The sequence below is a fragment of the Nilaparvata lugens genome, chromosome 14 (genome assembly GCF_014356525.2).
Source record: "Nilaparvata lugens isolate BPH chromosome 14, ASM1435652v1, whole genome shotgun sequence".
Taxonomy (NCBI): domain Eukaryota; kingdom Metazoa; phylum Arthropoda; class Insecta; order Hemiptera; family Delphacidae; genus Nilaparvata; species Nilaparvata lugens.
In genome coordinates this window covers 19,189,477-19,196,729 of record NC_052517.1, presented here as the reverse complement: position 1 = coordinate 19,196,729, position 7,253 = coordinate 19,189,477, and the positions used below count along the sequence as shown (strand labels likewise).

Below are 7,253 nucleotides of genomic sequence, written 5' to 3'. Positions count from 1 at the left end.
TGAATCTCATGAATTTATCTCTTACCGAATTTGAAAAGTTCTGTCCCAAAAATTTAATCTTCAGGCGCTCATATCTCAAAAATTAATGATCGGAAAAAAATGTTTTCTCGAGAAAACTTTTTCATTTTGATTGCTTGATGATATACAAATCAAAAAACTTTGAAAAATATCGCGAGTAGAAAGTTTACTTTTAGCCTTTGCACAGCCTTAAACGAATCAATAATACAGAATTGATGGCTTTGCTTGATGTACCTTATTAGGCTATGAAATGGTAACATCCATATGTTCATAGGCGTAAAATAATCCAAGAAGATGGAAAAGTAATTATACAATTAATTAATAGGTTTTGACAGTAAACAGAGTACATAACACTTGAAAAATTGGATGTTGTACAAAATACAACACGCGACTACTCGTGTGACTGAGTAGGGCGCGACTACCGGAAGGTTAAGAGATCTTTCAAGGCACAGAATTCAGTTAAGATATGCAGGCAATAATAGAATGAATAAAATATGAAACAAATTGTTAGAAAACAAGATATGTTTGGTTATCGGTGACGATTATATCGACAGTGTAGAGCATGTGAGCTCATAGCTGAGGTGCCAACCGGATGACGGTCGAGTTTCCTAGCTTGTTACAGAACGCACTGCCTCTTGTGGGACCAGCCGATTATAACACACGCAAAACAGACTATGCGGTAAAGCGCCACCGAAATTCAGTCGCGTTTCTATTCATTCAATACAGTACAGGCCTTCTGACAGAAACAATGAGATACTAGTTTCGGTTGTCGCTACACTTTGAAGCAATATGATGATTATTCAGGATCGATAATATCGCTTCAACCGAGACTACTAATCCATTATTACGTTATCGTTCATTATCATGCAGCAGATTACATAGTGGCGGTTGCACAAAAGCCTGTTAAATTTCAATCGTTATTAATATCACAGAAGCCTTCTTTTCGAAAATCCTTCTCTGATTGGTTCTCGTGAAATAATCACGATTAAAATTTAACAGGCTTTCTTGCAACCGGGCCTTATGCTTTTCAGTGTTATTTTATCAACACCACTTTGTTCCAGATCATATTCAACAATATACGAACACAAGCGCATAATCTGCCATCTATAGTGAGGTCCACGTTATAATGGCAGTGGAGAAAGATAGCAGAACAACGTTGCCGACCCACTGTCTTGTCAATGCTTCTACAGACGGTAGCTGATACAGGTTTATTGATGTAATATTAACTGTTCATTCACGTTTAAAATAATCAATTACATTTTATAAAACAAGAAATTATATTTTAAATAATTTCATAATGAAGATGAAACATTTTGTTAATCAATTTTTAATTCTACATTGTTAAAAGACGATCTGGCAACAGAGCAAAGCGAGAAAGAGATAGTGCTATCCGCTTTGTTGAATGATAGACAAGGATAGCAATAATATTGCTAATCAAACACTCCATTATTACGTGGACCTCACTATAGCTGCAAGATCACAGGAGATATTTGAACTGGATAGAGCTGAATACAATTTGAATGTGGAGTGGAAAGGTATTTGTTACAAGACTCACCAGCTGTTGTCAACAAGCACACGTCAAGGCTCTGCTCTGGTCGGTCTATGACTCAGGTCACACCAAGATGGCAGCTCATAAATCAGCATCCATGTATCTCAACCTCCAGCAATCTGGCGTCAGCAATACATTGCACAACTCGTCTCAAGTATCTCCTCTTCCTCTCCTCCACCAATTTGTTGATCCATACCTATAAATGAAAATTATAAAGTTTTCATCTCTGAAAATTTGCCACATCCTACTAGACATTCCATTTTTAACTTGTATTTAATCAAGGAGAATTATCAAACCCCAAAAAAATCGTACAATAAACTATAATATTTCACTGAACCTTCATTTTTCTGCTGCTCGTGAGTGATAGAAGTGACAAGTCATCTTTAAAGATAATTTGAAAGTTGGTGGAGCTGACCAAAAAGCGGTCACCCGTCCAACGACAGCACTGAGCGCCCGTCACACTTACTTGAGTAGGGCGCGACTACCGGAAGGTTGAGAAATCTTTCAAGGCACAGAATTCAGTTAAGATATGCAGGCAATAATACAATGAATAAAATATGAAACAAATCGTTAAAAAACAAGATATGCTTGGTTAACGGTGACGATTATATCGACAGTGTAGAGCGGGTGAGCTCATAGCTGAGGTGCCGACCGGATGACGGTCGAGTTTCCTAGCTTGTTGCAGAACGCACTGCCTCTTGTGGGACCAGCCGATTATAACACACGCCTAACAGGCTATGCGGTAGAGCGCCACCGAAATTCAGTCGCGTTTCTATTCATTCAATACAGTACAGGCCTTCTGACAGAAACAATGAGATACTAGTTTCGGTTGTCGCTACACTCTCAAACAATATGATGTTTATTCAGGATCGATAATATCGCTTCAACCGAGACTACTAATCCATTATTACGTTACCGTTCATTATCATGCAGCAGATTACATAGTGTCGGTTGCACAAAAACCAGTTAGATTTTAATCTTGATTAATTCCAAGAAAACCAATCAGAGAAGCCTTCTTTTCGGAAATCCTTCTCTGATTGGTTCTCGTGAAATAATCACGATTAAAATTTAACAGGCTTTCTTGCAACCGGGCCTTATGCTTTTCAGTGTTATTTTATCAACACCACTTTGTTCCAGATCATATTCAACAATATGCGAACACAAGCGCATAATCTGCGATCTATAGTGAGGTCCACGTTATAATGGCAGTGGAGAAAGATAGAAGAACAACGTTGCCGATCCTCTGTTTTGTCAATGCTTCTACAGACGGTAGCTGATACAGGTGTATTGATGTACAAAATAGGAACTCAGGAAGTGAAAGTGTAAATTTTTAGTGAGAAAAATGAAGAACTCAAGACATAACGTATAAACTTGAGTGTTGATAGGAAATGACATTGGGTAATACGGCAAGGCACAACATCCGAAAGGATCTCTCTGCCGATAAAAGCCATAAGAGTAAAGAAAATAAATAAATTACATTTTTTCAAGCAATAAATTATATTTTTCAATCATTTCATAATAAATTTTCATGACCAAGATGAAATATTTTGTTCATCAATTTTCAATTCTACATTGTTTAAAGACGATCTGGCAACAGAACAAAGCGAGAAAGAGATAGAGCTATCAGCTTTGTTGAATGATAGACGAGGATAGCAATACCATTGCTAATCAAACACTGCCATTATAACGTGGACCTCACTATAGCTGCAAGGCCACAGGAGATATTTGAACTGAATAGAGGTGAATACAATTTGAATGTGGAGTGGAAAGGTATTTGTTACAAGACTCACCAGCTGTTGTCAACAAGCACACGTCAAGGCTCTGCTCTGGTCGGTCTATGACTCAGGTCACACCAAGATGGCAGCTCATAGATCAGCATCCATGTATCTCAACCTCCAGCAACCTGGCGTCAGCAATACATTGCACAACTCGTCTCAAGTATCTCCTCTTCCTCTCCTCCACCAATTTGTTGGTTCACACCTATAAATAAAAATGATGAAATTTACATCTCTGAAAATTTGCCATCCTACTAGAAATTCCATTTTTAACCCGTATTCAATCAATGAGAATTATCAAACCCAAAAAATATGTTACAATAAACTATAATTCCACCAAGTGCCGCTTGCACAAAAGCCGGTTAAAGTTGAACCGTGATTAACTTCACGAGAACCAATCAGAGAAGGCGTTTTTAAAAAGACAGCTTCTCTGATTGGTTCTCCTGGAATTAATCACGGTTAAAATTTAACCAGCTTTCGTGCAACCGGCACTCAGCCTTCATTTTTCTGCTGTTCGCGAGTGATAGAAGTTATGATAATTGGAAGATATAAACTGATCTTATAGATCAAAACAAGACAGTGACAAGTCATCTTTAAAGATAATTTGAAAGTTGGTGGAGCTGACCAAAAAGCGGTCACCCGTCCAACGACAGCACTGAGCGCCCGTCACACTTACTTGTACTAACACTACAAAAAATAACATAAAAATCCATGACACATCACAACATGAGAAATTATTTTTCGATTATTCTTCATTTAAATAAAAAATAAAATGTTATTAATATCTGCACAGGGTAAGTGTGGTATTATGTCATGATATCTCTCAGCATTGTTTCATTATTTTGCATTGAAACTAAATAGCACATTTATCTACACATGTCCGCATTGTGTTGAGCTAGAAGGCCTTGCCTCTCAAGCATTTTCGTACAATTACTTTAATTTTAATCAATTCCAGACAATACATAATACAGGATCAATAGTGAAAATAAGATAGTTAAATAGTGAGATAAGTTATAAGCCTCACCTGTCAAGTGCCATACTTGTTTGCTGTGGTCCATGACAGGAGTGAATCAGTAGCCAAGCTCCAATCGATGCGTTGCTGACACATCTACAACATAACATAAAAACACACATTGAAATCTCGCTATATTCCCAAACGCATTTGAAATTATTAAGCCAGCAATAAATCATGAAGAAACAATTTTCAAGTTGTATAAAATAAGGTTCACATTTTTAAAATTTCAAATATTTTATAAGGCGTTCTTGGCTGAGGATGATACCGACATCATTCCAAGGCTTGTGCGCAGGTTGATTATCTATATCTAACTATACAATAAAGGAAAGAATCGGCTTATATAGGTAGGGGGATAGGAAATTCACGAATGACGCATCATCACGTCTCAACTACTCAACTGATTAACATAAAATTTGGCATATATAGACCCGATTGAACAAAAGCTGATTAATCGTGACTAATTTTACGAGAAGGTGTTTTTGAAAAGTCGGCTTCTCTTATTGATTCTCGAGGAATTAATGACGATTAAAATTTAACCCGCTTTTGTGCAACAGGCACTTAGATTCTTGATCTATCGAGGATGGTTATTTATTTATTATTTATGGATACAATTATTACAAATCATATAAATATGATCGGGAACGAACAAAAGGTTCGGCCCAAAACTATTCTATTCCCAAATTTTGATTATGAATAACATATCCAATAAAATAGGTTATGCTTGCAAGTTCAAATTCTTTTTTTGCCAAAAAAATATAAATTAGAGCTAGAAATTTTGAATTTAGGCTAGTGAAATTAAAACACCAAATTGTAGTCAAAACTGAACTATCACCGCACATTGAATAACTATTAGGTCTATTTTGAATTCTTCAAGTTTTCGGTGGGTCAAGTTTTCGGTTAGTCAAGTTTTTAATTGGACCCTTGCAGTGCATGGGTTATCTGCCAGTGATAAATAAACGAAGCACAGTTGCAAGTACATTCCGAACCAAAGTAATTTGACAGCACATCAGTGAAAGATACAAGCCTTATAACACTTGAAAGAATGAATACAAACTCATTCTGGCAGAATTAAAGATGGTGGTTATTCCATGGTTTCTTGATGGATCAAAAAACTTGAGCTATTATTAAAAGTATATAGCCTAGGCTATTACAGTTTGAAATTCAACCTTTCATATAAACTTTACAATTTGAAGAATACAACATTACCATAAAATTACTCGGGCTAGATTCCTTATATTAGTAGGCTATCAGTTTCCGCGTTCGGTTAATTGGGAATATTTTTTTCTTCAGTTCTAATGGGAATATAACACAAACACAAGGAAAAGGTTTTTATATAAAAATAGTTTCACTGACCGCCCTATGTGGTATGAAATTAGAACAGCTAAATTATCAGAATAATACGTCAGAACATTAATCAATAATCATTACATTTCGCATTGTTCGAACGATTCCTATTTGTAATAATAAGTGCCGGTTGCACAACAGTCGGTTAAATTTTAACCGTGATTAATTCCACGAGAGCCAATCAGAGAAGCCGTCTTTTCAATAACGCCTTCTCTGATTGGTTCTCGCGAAATTAATCAAGGTTAAAATTTAACCGGCTGCTGTGCAACTGGGCCTAATAGCTTTATTTACATTCTTGAAAGAACAAAAGCCTCTCTTATGAGGTAAGTTATATATGTGGTTGGCAACAAATACTATTTGTAATACTTGAATAAAATTAACAACGAAGAGTAAATAAATATTGAACTCACTATTATTCACAAATTATGAATACATTATCCTTACATCAAAATAAGAAATCAATGGTAAGTTAGACTCAATTTATTAGAAATTAGAACTGAGGGACGCAGAACTGTACCTTACTGTAACGCAGAACTTCGAATAGGATCTCAAAATAACACCGAAATTAATCACAAATTTAAAACATATTTACTCCACAAATTATGAATATATTATTCGTGAATCGGAACAAAATTTCCTAGGTCTAGTAATTTAAAATGAGAATGGAATTAGTAACGCAACACTCCAAAAATATTATTACAATGTAGGCCTACGGACACCAACATGAAGACCTAAACCGTGCAATTTCATAGGTTAGATTAATTGATAAATAAGCTACTCGTACAATTGAAAACAATAATTGGTTATATATATATATATATATATATATATATAATATATATATATATATATATATATTCAAAATATTGGCTGAATTCATAAAATAAAATTAATTTTTTCAATACAAGAGGTATTAGATTTGATTAATAAGAATCAAGTGGATAACCTGTTGATCACCTATCCGCTAACCGGCTATTGAACGTTTGTAAATGCATGGATAGAATAAGGAAATAATAGTCAAAAGCTATCTGAAATGTGATGAATATTAATAATAAAGAGTAAATTTCATAATGTACTTTACCTAAAATGTAGATAGAACGGAAATTCAGTCAACGTTTGAGCACATCAGTTCATTGTCTTGACCACTTACGTTTGTAGTCAGATAAATAAATGTAGCACTAATATAGCACATTCACGTAATTAGAAACTATAAAATTATGTTGAAAGACCGTTATTTTGAACAGATATACTTTAGAATTATAATAATTATCGAGGAACCTTTAAAAATTAAGACGGTGTACACACGTACGTTTGCCTCGGGTGAGCATACGTGTATGGGCTTGCATTCGCACGTGTGGACACTGTTCGCTGAGGCATGTGGGCGAACCGGAACCCTGTCGGTATTTTGGCGTGCTCAAAGGCGCCTCGGGCGAGCATTGAATGTACGTGTGGACGCGATTTTGCCATACGGTGAGGCAAAACGTAAACATTGAAGGCGTCATAACCTAATTCCAATGAATTAGGTTAATAAATGACAAATCAAATTGTGATC

At 35.6% G+C, this 7,253-nt stretch overlaps 1 long non-coding RNA gene across 2 annotated transcripts; it reads right to left on the bottom strand.

The window, feature by feature from the left end:
* Nucleotides 1-1,394: 1,394 nt before the first annotated feature.
* LOC120354228 lies at nucleotides 1,395-6,911 on the bottom strand. 2 transcript variants are annotated; one of them, XR_005572914.1, is made up of 3 exons: nucleotides 6,852-6,869; nucleotides 4,367-4,450; nucleotides 1,395-1,763 (listed from the first exon to the last, which is right to left on the bottom strand). It is a non-coding gene; the product is annotated as an uncharacterized LOC120354228 (long non-coding RNA). The 2 variants fall into 2 exon arrangements; XR_005572913.1 differs by having other exon boundaries at nucleotides 1,396-1,763; nucleotides 6,783-6,911.
* Between the last annotated feature and the right edge of the window lie 342 nt (nucleotides 6,912-7,253).